The sequence below is a fragment of the Physcomitrium patens genome, chromosome 2, assembly GCF_059467195.1.
Source record: "Physcomitrium patens ecotype Gransden chromosome 2, ASM5946719v1, whole genome shotgun sequence".
NCBI lineage: Eukaryota > Viridiplantae > Streptophyta > Bryopsida > Funariales > Funariaceae > Physcomitrium > Physcomitrium patens.
In genome coordinates, this window is record NC_143411.1 from 1,233,484 (window position 1) to 1,246,411 (window position 12,928).

Consider the following 12,928-nt stretch of genomic DNA (forward strand, 5'->3'; position numbering starts at 1 on the left):
TCTTCCTAAGAACTCAATTTGTATTTCTATATTTTAATTTTATTAATAAATTTATAAATTTTACCATTTAACAATAAAATGTCTATATTTTTTAGTAAAATTTTATTTTATTATATTTTTTACAAAAAAATATATTCTTTTTAATATTTTATCTTTTGTATTATTTCTAGTACAATCTCTTATATATATATATATGATATTAATTTAGTAATGACTTTTTTTTCTATTTACTTAATAAAGATATAAAATAATAATTTTTCCCATTATTTCATATTACTCTAATAGTGTAATACTCATTTTATTTGGTAGATATTTAAAAAATATTTAAGAATATTTTGAAGAAGATTAGTGATTGTAGTACTTATTTCAATAGAACTGTTATTGTGTGTACATTTGATAAAATCTTAAAGAACATTAGTTTGGAATAAGTAGAAATAAAAAGTTTTTTAAAGATTCTATGTTAAAAGATAGTATATTTATATATATCTAAAAAAATAATTTCAACTATAATTAATATTTTTAGAGTAGAAATTAATGGCTTTAAATTTTATATATAGCTTTAAAAAGATCTCAATTCCATTGCATCTAAAATAGTCTAAAATGAAGATAAATTGGCTCTAAAATTACAAAAGTCATGAAAAAAGATAAAAAAAAAATTATTGATATTTTTTGTAATTCTAGTACAATGCTATATATTTTAATTATAGAAAATGGTAATTTTTAAAATCTTTTCAGAAACTATATAAGATGAAAAAACTAAATTAAATGAAATGTTAATAAAGACTTATAATGGATAAAGAGATGGCATCTTTTTATAAAATCCAAGCATAGAATTTGATATAACTACATCAAAAATAAAAACAATTGGTTATAAATAGGTGTACAAATTTGGTTGCGAATTTGTTGCTAATAGGTGTACAATTAGTTGCTTAACTCTTTTCCATGTAATTTATGTTTACAAAAATTATACAACATGATTTAGATTTACAATAATAAGACTTTATCATTATTTTTTTCACCTAGAGTTATAGAAAAGATATTTATACATCAAGTAAAAATCTATAAAAAAATTAAAATTAAAAAATTAAAAATACCTTTTATATAGGATTAAAAAATACTAAATAAATTAAATTAAAGTCTAAAATAATTGTACAAGTAATTTAATGCCTTTATCATAAAATAAAAATATACTTGTGATAAATTTAAGTATTGTGTGTATTTCAAATAATTATAAAAGACTAGCTCTTATAATTATATCATATTTTGAGAGATGAATATACATTCCAAAAAGCAAAGCATAATTATGTATTCTTTAAGCTCGTCATGACTTTTCAATAGATAGACATTTTAGATATAACAAGACTTTGGAGTTAATATCAAAAGATTTTTAGTAGCTTCAAATGTAAAAGGGAGACTTTGTACAATCATGTAATATTTGTTTAAGATCAAAAACTCCTCATCATTGATCTTATGGACTTCTTCAACCATTACCTATTCTAAAACAACCATGGTCTTTTGTTACTATAGATTTTATTATAGATCTTCTAATTTTAAGTTTATATAATTATATATTTGTGATATTATATTATTTTACCAAGATAAATTTTTTTGTATCATATATGAAATCTATCTTAAGTGAAAAAATAGCTAATTTTTTCTTTGACAATATCTATTATTATTATGGATTGTCCAAGGATATTATATTGAATAGGAGAATTAAATTTATATCAAGATTTTGGAGAATCCTTTTAAAGATTTTAAATATAGATATAAAGCTATCTTTGGCCTTTCATCTTTAAATTAATGAACAAATAAAGCATATAAATCAAGTTTTGAAGTAATATTTAAGGTATATTATTAATTACCAACAAGATGATTGAATAATTCTTTTGACATTTATAAAGTTTACTTATAATAATATAATATATTTTTTATATAAAAAATAAATTTTTATTAATTTTAATTATTATCTATAATTTAATGTTATTGACTTCTCAAAAATTGATAATCTTGCAATAGAAGATTTGACAAATTTTTTATTTGAGCTACATACAACAATAAAGGCACAATTAAAAGAAGCTCAAAAATGACAAAAGACTAATATAGATGCCTATTGTAAAAAGTAGCTTCAATTCCACATTGCTGACAATATATAGTTACTTTGTCACAATATTAAGACTAGTCATCCTTATGACAAGTTGGATTACTATAGGCTTAAATTATTTTCTATTTATGAAAAAGTCAATCCTATTGTTTATCAATTATATCTATCAAATTCTATGAAGATCTATTATATATTCCACATGTCTTCTTTTAAGCCATATAAGATAGTGAATATCTCATAAAGAAGACAAATGTGACCTATTCTTAAAGAAATAGATAATAATCAGGATAGAAGAAGTCTTAAATTTAAGGCAATGTCATGATACACTTAATTTGAGTGCATTAAAGATGTTTAGAAGATAATTAGTTTTACTTATAAGAGAGGAAGAATATAATACTAATATATTTATAAGTTTGAATGGAATTTATAATATGAAATTGTTACCTTAAATAGATTATTCAAGCTTTGAAGGAATTGTCTTTTAGGATAGATATCCAATTCTATAGTGGTTCAAGATGGATATTGAAAGAATATTAAAATAAGGATTTTTAGCATCAAAGAGTTTGTTTTTTTTTTTTTTTTTTTTTTGTTTTTTTTTTTGCTGAGGTTAGATTTGTGGAAGGAAAGGGAAAAGAGGGGCGTGCTAAAAATTTGGCGTGGCAAGTTTTAAATCTAGTTTGGGATTTTTCATGCTACTTATTAATTTTTTTTTATAATTTAAGATTTATAAAGAAGTTAGATTTTTTTATTAGCTTTCCACAAGCCTTAAAACATAAAAAAGAGCTATAATGAAGGAGACACATGCAAATTTGTAGATGGAGGGTTATTGGAGTTTTCAAGTATAAGGATTTCAATCCAATTTGAGGATTTTTATGCCATTTTTTGAATTTTTATTTTTTTATATTGAGATTTGAAAAAAATAAATCTTATTATTAGCTTTTCAAAAATCTATTTTATGCATAAAGAATTGTGAAAAAGGAGATACAAAAAAAATTATGGAAGGAAGATGGCTAGAAATATAAAGTGACAAGTTTCAAACTAATTCAAGAATTTTGATGTTGCTTATTGATTTTTTTTTTTTTATCTTGATATTAAAAAAAAACTAGATCTTATTATTAGCTTTTTAATAAGCTTTAGGAGACAAGAAGAAGAGATGTCATGAAGGAGATCCAAACTAATATGTAGATAAAGAATTTTAAGACTGCAACTACAAGTGGCTAAATTTTTTTCTTCTTTTATTTATCTCCCATTTTTATTTTTATTTTTATTTATTTTAATAATTTAAAATTTATAGCTTAAATTAAGCTCAATGAGTTAAATTTTTCTTAGATTGAATTAGTAATAGATAAATTATAAATATTTTAGAAAAGAGATTTGAGATTGAAATTAAAATTAAAAGTTGGCTACATCTTAGTACAAGAAAGAAATTAATCTAAAATTTATACTTAGATTTTGGCTATTTTTTCATATTTGAATTTACTTGGGCAACATTGTGCTTCTTACAACCTACTTAAAATTAAGAATCTTGTGTTTTCTCAAGGAGGCTTATCTTCTTGACAATGGCACCGAAATATGTTGAAACATCTTATCTATTAGCGAGGATATGATATTATTGAATGCACATGGAGCAAGCAAAGAATCTTATAAATATAGCAAAAAAAATTGATGTTTTTTTTATCAACATCCAACAAAATCAAAGAAAAGAATAACAAATCTTTTCTTCAATAGAAAGTAGATCTAAAAATAATAGCATTTTATCTTCTATCAATGTTTTTAGTTTCTATGTATTTGTAGTACTAAGGAGATGGAGAATCAACAACTAAGAGATTTAACTCAAGAACTATCATTTGCTAACTTATCAAATGAGACATTATAATTGTCATAACCTTCAAGATGATATAATCGAGATGAAGATCCTCAAAATGACATATTCTTCTTCAAATAGATGAAAAAATACAACATGTTTGATATTACAATATTGAAAGTAACTCTTGATGTTTGGTAGTTTTATTAGAAGTAAAAATAATTTTTGACAATGCTCCAAATATTTTATTTAAAAAGAAGTATGAAGGCCTTAATAACAATCAAATAACATGGTAATCTTTTTGCCTTAGTATTGATGGTTGAGATGACCTATCAACCAACTTCAAAGTAAACAAAGATTAAAATATGTAGCAAATATAATTTGCCTCATTTTGAACTTTCTTTACATATGATGACCGCTCTTTGTGGAACTTATTCCTAGAAAGGAGGGATAATATTATAGACATATATATTTATTCCAATAATTATCTATATAATTAAGTAGAAGTAGATAAAAATAAATAAATTTCATAATATCTTTTAAAAAAGCTTCCTATTAGCTTAATAGATGTAGCTTTGACTTTATACATGATTCTAGATTAGAAACAAAGTTAACAAGTTAGCTACATATGACATATATTGATAGCTTATAAAATAAGCTAACTATGTGGTATAATATAAAAAACTTGCTTTATAAGTTAAAACATATATTTAATAATTTGGACATATGTTGAAGGTCCTATAAAACGTCATCATGTTGTCAAGTTGTGACGCAATTATATAGTAAAAATAAGACTAAAAATAATTTTTTAATTAATACTCTATTATATTAATTCAACAAGAATTCAAAATATTTTAATAAGACTTTTATGAAAGTCTCTTAGCCTATTTTCTTATCTTAATACCAAGTAGATAAAAGTTAGTTAGTATTTTTATCTTCTAGGATATAAAAACTCTTTTATTACCTTAGAAAGGCCATAAATTGATAAAATCAGGATAGAAGAGACAAATGGTTTGTATGATTGATACAAGGATCATGTTGAGGGTAGGATTAGATAAAATAATCCTTAGGGTAGATTAGATTGATACCCGGGGGTTGACCGTTTGTGAGATAGGATCAAAATCAAACTTCTAATCACTAAAACAACCGCCTATGGCAAATTAAGGAGGCATTTGAAGATCAAAGGTTAGAGTTTGAAAGCTAGCTTAAAGTTCTTTTCAAAGGCATAAAGAATGTTTTTTTAAGGTTTTTGAGGACTTAAAAATTATTATTCAAAATCAAGGTTTATATTGGTGATTTAGATTTTATTTAATATAATTAGGGCTAGCAATTTTGGCTAGTTCATACAATTGATGTAACATCTATAGTTCAAAATTTGACACTCTTTGGATTATTGAGTGTATTAAGTGCATACAAAATTTTGTGATAATCTAATAGTGTGGTTTAAAGATATCTGATTTTTAGGACAAGAGGGTTTTAGAAGTTGGCAGTTTGGAGTTGAATAGGGTTTCTATGATATCTAGAGATCTACTAGTCGGATCAAGATGAAATTCAACATGGTATTGAAGGACTTAAAGATCAAGCTGCACACCAATTTTGAATCAAAGATAATGGTTGGAGAAGGAGAAATCAACCATTATCTTTGACTCAACTGTCTTGAGAACTACAATTTTTGTACAAAAATTAAAGAGTTTGGAATTTTTATGAACAAAAAATAGATGCTTGAAGTTAGGATCTTGAAATTATAATTGCTTCTACTTTTTTGAATACAATGAGATGTAAGAGAGATTTTGGAGATTAAAAAGTGAAGTATGAAATTTGACTTAAGAAACTAAATTTTTTGTCAAGAAATTAATTTTTTTGTCAAGAAATTAATTTTTTTGATTTAGAACAAAAAAAAAAAAAAGTTGTTGGAAGTTAGTGCTTTAAAATTAGAGTTTATAAGTGAATTCTTTTCATAGAAGTTTTGGTTTAGGCCATATCTTGAATTTTTAGACAAATTATTGGCTCAAAAATTCTACAAGTATAGATGACTATGTAAAAAGCTGCATATAAAATTTCATAGTGTATGAATGTTAGATTTTTGAAATATGATGGATTTAGTACGTAAATATTTGAAAATTGACATATTTAATACTTGATCAAATTTAGATGATATCTAAAAGATTTATAATAAATCTAAAATTGATTTTTTTTTTTGCAGAAATAGTTAAACATATAAATTAACTTGTAGAAAAGTTTGAATCCGACTAGATGGTTAGATTGAAAGTTATTAGATTATATAGATTTAAAAGGAATATTTATAAGAGTAGAAGTGGTTTTAGGATATCCAATCATATCTTAAGGACTCTTGTGCACCTAAAACTTGTATATTTGATGTAACTATCTTTATGAAAATAAGATATAAATAAATTTTGTGTTTTATAAACTTGTAATTTTTTTGAGCAACTAATGGCAGCAAGAAGCTTAGTGCTTCATTAAGACAAGCTCTCTCTACTTCAACAACATAGGTTTGAAATCATTTTAGGATTATTACTTACATGCTATAGAGCTCTAAAATTTAAAATCCAAAAACTATCAAAAGAACTTATGATATTATTATACATGAATATAGAAGATTGGATAGTGGACAAGGAGTTATCAATATCATAGTAGAGAGAGCATTTGCCTTTAGAAAGTATTGAGCCTTTGACTGCTGCTAAAATAACCTATAAATATATAAAATACCAATATTATTTATAAATTATCTTCAAAAAGATAATTATATCAAATATACAAGTCTTGGATTCATTAGAGCTCTTAAAATGTAATAAGATAATCTAAAACCACTTTAATTCTTGTGAAATTTTTATCCAAATTTATATAATTTATAACTTCTAATCTAATTGTCTAATTGGACTCAAAAAATTTTACAAGTTAACTTATACCTTTAACTATCTCTACAAAAAAAATAAACCATAGATTTATAACAAATCTTTTGCTACTACCTAATTTCTAGAAAATATTAAACATGTCAATTTTAAGATATTTAGGCATTAAATCCACCATAATTTTACAATCGAATATTTAAATATTATAAAATTTTATATATGGCTTTTTAATACAATCATCTATATTTGTAAAATAATTTAACCAAAAATTCGTCAAAAAACTAAATATATGGCCCAAACCAAAACCTCCATGAAAAGAATTCACTTACAAACTCTAATTTTGAAGTTCTAACTTCCAATAGCTCTTTCTTTTTTTTTTAAATTGAAATTTATTGATTATTTTAGATAAAATATAGTTCTTTAAGTCAGCTTTCAAACCTCACTTTCCGATCTCCTAAAGCTTTCATACAACTCCTTATATTCAAAAACTTCAGTAGTAGATATAATTTCAAGACCCTAATTTCAATTGCCTATTTTATCCTCATAAAAATTCCAAATTTCTTGATTTTTTATGAATATTATAGCTCTTAATATAAGCTAATAAATCCTAATCTTTTAATTTCAAATTATTACTCTTAAGTAGCCTCAAATTCTAATATGGTCTCAAATAACATCTTGAAGCTCATTAGGTATGACCTTTAATCAATTGGAATGAAGTCTTATGTCAACTTGCCTTATCCATCCACATGAGATGGCTTAGAAGTCAAAATATTATATCTTTTGTTCCGAAATTCTTCTAAATTTCTTACCAATAAATCCTATAACTTCAATCTTTGATTATAAAATTTAAACTATAAAATTAAATAAATTAAATAAATATTTTATTTTTTATTTATTTATTTTTATTATTTTTATTACTTTACTTGCAATCAAAACTTTTATAATATTTTATATTAAATTACTTTCAAACATGATAGCAATTGATGATGACTTAAGTAAATTGTTCTCAGTTGATTTGAAAAAATAAGTTTTAATGACCTATTCCATTTTGATATTGCTTCTACTAAACCTCTTTAAGTCCTTGTGAGGTCTTTGTTTTTTTTTACAAATTTTATTTTTGATTTGGCTATATTAAAATTTTACAATTGAATTATTTTTGCAAGTAATCTATTTATTCAATAGTTTGTTTTAATTCACAATTGCTTCTCTAATATCTAGGCTCCTTGCAAAAGTAACATCGGTCCTTAGACTTGTGATCCTTAAGTTTTAATCTATATGCAGGTTGTCTATACTCTATTAGTCACTTCCTATGATTGTTGGTTTGTTTGGATTGTCAAGATATGGAGCCTTAATAAAAAAAAGGTGGTTTCATGAATTTTTCATTCCTAACAAATAAACATTTTATTGGAAGTTTTTTTTGTTTTAGATCTCTTTTTATTTAATATTATTTATCTGATAATTTAGATTCTAAATCAAAAATTGAAAGAAGAAAATTATTATTAAATAAAAACTTATAAAAGAATTAATATTCTTTGCGAAGAAAATAAAGTAATAGTAACAACACTTGATCTTTAAGAGTTGTAATAGTGATTGCTTTTATTTAATTAATGATATTCTTTATGTCATTGAGGTATACTTCTATATTTGTTGCATTATCCTTTCTTGCGATGATAAGCTTTCTCAAGAGTATAAGTCAATAAGAACATGTATTGAGCTAATATTGACTTCTCAGATGCTGCCAATAATCATATAGATCTTGATATTGATGTATTATTGGAATCAATGAATTTTTTTATCAATTTTGCTATGGCATTCAAGGCTAATTTTTTATAGTCCATTTTTAAATCATTAGGTGATTGTAATAAAAGCCATATACATTAATATAATATTTCTACCTTTTTTGAAGAAATTGCTATTATATCACTTAGAAATGGATCGGTATATAATGTACTTTGTGATATTATTATTTGCCTACGTAATAATGGGCTATTAGAAAGGATTCATGAGGCTAATCTTGCTTATTTGTTCCTTCAATATATTCTCTTTTTTTCACATGGAATCCTTAGATAGCATCTTGATCTAAGAGTGCAAAATATAGTGATGGATATTGTTGAAGAAAAAGAAGGTGTTGGATGAAATGATTGAAGAAGCAACAACCTTATAAAATGGATTATTTTTCTTATTAATTTTTGTAAGGCCTATTAAATATTCTACAATTTTAAGTAGAAGAAAGCTATTAAAAGAATTTATAGTTGACAAATAGGTAGCAATTAGGTAATGAAGTTTATAATATCTATATTATAATAATAAAAAAACTACTTACTAATTTATACCAAAGATTAGTGGATGTTGTTATAACTCATCAAATTACTAGGCATGAAGAAGGATAATATGAATTAAATAATTTAAGATGTAGGATCTTACTTCCATTATCACATATTAAAAATATAAGATATATGATAGAAATACTTTAAGATTCTATGGAATTTACAAGATTTTATCAGCATCTTGATATTTTTATGATAGTGATAGCAAATCTAAGATAGTTCAAAATCTAGAAAGAATTGCTTTAAGGACAACGAGCAAGTGACTAGCAAGATTTAGTTGCCCCTATATTTAAGCTCAAAAAACGTGAAATTATGGAAGATATAAAGAAAGGAGTTGTATTTGGTCATGTTGTTGTATATGTTTATACTAGTGAATTTCAAAAGAGATGTCTACCTTATATATACATTTTAATTTTTGTCGATAGAAAAAGCAAGATTAAATGTATTAGAGATGTAGATCATATGATGTTTAGAAAATTTTTAAATAAAGATAATAATTGAAAGCTATTCAAAGTTATTCTATAATTTATGGTATATCTACAAATACATCTATAAAGGCTATAATTGCATTACAATGCAATTTAAAAACCAATAAGAGATCAAATAATATTTAGATGTAAGTTATATTGGAGCTTTGGAGGTTGCTTAGAAACTTTTTGGCATGTGGATCCATGAAGAAATGCCAAATAATGTTTGTACAGTTGTTCATCTTTCAAGAATGCATCCAAGGGTATATGATCCATATGACAAGGTAGCTGTAATTTTAGAACATGCTAAAAGACAAAAGACAACATTAATTTCATTTTTTGAAATGTGTATAGTAATTGCAGTGGGAAGACAATATACATACTAACAACTTCTACATTATTTTATTTGGTATAAGACAAGAAGGACGTAGATGTTAAAAAAATATGGATTTAATATTGAAAGATTATATTTTTTAAATCTTTCCAAATCTTAAAGATATTATTTGAGGCTTTTATTAATCTATTTTAAAGGTCTATAATCATTTAAGCACTTAAAGATTATTCATGAAATTTTCCATCCAACATTTAAAAATGATATGTAGCTTTAGGATTCTTTGAAGATGATAGAAAGTGGTAACAATGTTTAGAAAAAGCATCAAGAATACAAATTGAATCTCAATTAAGGTCATTATTTGTTATTTTTTTATTACACAAAAATATACTAAATCCATTAAATCTATGAAAAAGATTTTTGGAAAAGCAATTTAGATGATGTCAATGCTTATTTGCAAAAAAAACATAGAATTAGCAATCCAACAGAGGAACAGATTAAGGATTTTGGACTTTTCTTGCTGGATAAGATTTTGCAAGACTTTGATAGAACACTTGCATAGTTTCTTCCAATGCCATTACTAAGAAATAATTGGAATGCAATAATTTATTGAAATTAATTTATTACTAAAGAAAGAATATGGGATATTTAATAATTATAAGAAAATTTGAAGTAGTATATTCTACAATTAAATCTTGAACAAAAAAAGACATAAAATTATATTGTGGCTTCCATAATAGAAAAACATGGATGCATGTTTTTTTCTAAACAAACTTGCAAGAACTACTAAGACATTTATCTGCAATACTTTAGCAACTAAAGTTTGATTAATACAAAATATTGTCATATATGTTGCATCATCAAAAATTATTACATTGTTACTTAAAAGAGAAAGAACTGTCTATTCTATGTTCAAGATTCTACTAGATTGTAATAAAGACTATTTTTGTTTAATTACTAAGAATTTCAACTATATTGAGTTTATTCACCAAACTTTGATTATTATTTGAGATGAACTTCCAATGTAACATTGTTATTATCCTATGATAGTTGATTGTTCATTTAGAGACATTCCAAATATTGATTACCCATTTTTAAGAGCAATAATAGTTTTTGGTTAAATTTTTTTCCAAATATTGCCAATAATTATAAAAAGAACTCAAGAAGAAATTCTAGCACTAATTTTTCAATGTTAAATACTTTGGTATCAAAGCAAACATGAGGTTGAATTCAAGAGCACTTCAAGTAGATATTAAGTTTGCTAATTAGCTTCTTCAGGTATAGAATGCACATACATGTTGTATATATAGATGGTGGTGCATTTGAATTCTTTATGGTTGTATTATTATTGACTAGTATTTTTACTTGTCACTTTCAAAATTAGAAATAACACAAAATTATTACCTAGTAATGTAATTAAGCTTCTTGATCTCATAATTGTTGATCAATAATTAATGTCCTTAGTAGATGTTCTTTATTGAAGGCTCAAAGAAGATAGTGTAGCAAATGATGTCTTTTTAGAAATAAAATAATTTTATATATAAAAATGATAATATAGAAGATATTAATGAAAAGATTATGGCGATATTTTTCAAAGAAGAACAAGAATATTTAAGTACTAATGAAGTTGTTATTGAAGATGGTATTGATAAGAATAATGTTTATTTAGTCAAATTTATCAAATCGCTTAATCTATCTAGACTATCCAAATTAAGGCTTTGTCTTAAAATTGAGACTTTGATGATGCTACTAAGAAATATTTCTCCTTATTAAGGACTTTGTAATGGAATCCAATTAGTAATTACATAACTAATGGATTGAGTTCTTGAAGCAAGAATTCTTTGAGAAAAATTTGCTAAAAACTTGGTGTTTATTTTATAAATTTTATTAAATTCTAACACAAAAGAAATTTTATTTACTCTAAAGAGAAAGAAATGTCCAATCCATCTTGTATTTGCAATAAAAATAAAAAAATTCCGAGGATAATCAATAAAGCATGTTTGTTTGGATCTGTGACAACCTATTTTTTTCCATGGTCAATTTTATGTAGCACTCTCTCAATACACTTCTTTTCATTCTATCAAGATTCTTCTCCTTAAAAATGAAAATTTAAATTCCACACTAAATGTTATTTATCAAAAAAAATTAATTAGATAAATATTAGTAATTTATAATTTATATTTTATTTATTTATTTATTTATTTATTTTATTATATCTTTGAATGTCTTAAGATATTTTTATGATTTTTAATTCAATTTAATAATTTTTTTATATTTTCATAAGTAATTCCTTGAACTAAATTAATAATTTTTTTGTATATTATCCATGACAATGGCATAGATTTATTTATCCTACTTTGTACTTCAAAATTCTATTGTGTATTTTATTTCTTTTTATTTGTATTATATTATATTTGAATTTGAAAAATATTCTTTGGCTTACAAAAATAGCTTCTTTTGAGTCACACTTTTTGTGACAATGACATGGATTCATTTAGTGTATTATTGCGATCTTTCCAAATCATATCAAAAAATCTCAAATCCTTTTATTTGCAGCTACACTCCAAAGAACTGGGGCACATCTCACCTTGCATCTAAAACCTTGACAAGTTTGTTGATTGAACTCATTATTTTACAATTATCAATTGTTTACAATCAAATCAAATTTGGCACACTCGAGGATGGCTCTTTGTTTTGTCACGATGGTTTTGACAAAGATGCACCAGACACTCAATGTTAGGCTTGTACATTCTTTTAATGTTCATTGATTTAATTATTGCTAAAGTTTCTTTGTATAGACAACCTTATGTGCCAGCAAGTAACCCTTTGCTTTACAATACTTATATAGTGAAATGGGATGAGATAGCAAAGGCTCATGTCTAAGCTTCTCCTTCCATGTATGTGTAGAAAGTTTTCTTTTGTAAGCCACTTACAATTTTATTACATCTTGGTCCAAAACTTGATTTCTTAAACTACAATTATCTTTGCATGTTATTTATATGTCCCTTTAGCACAAACTTGGCAT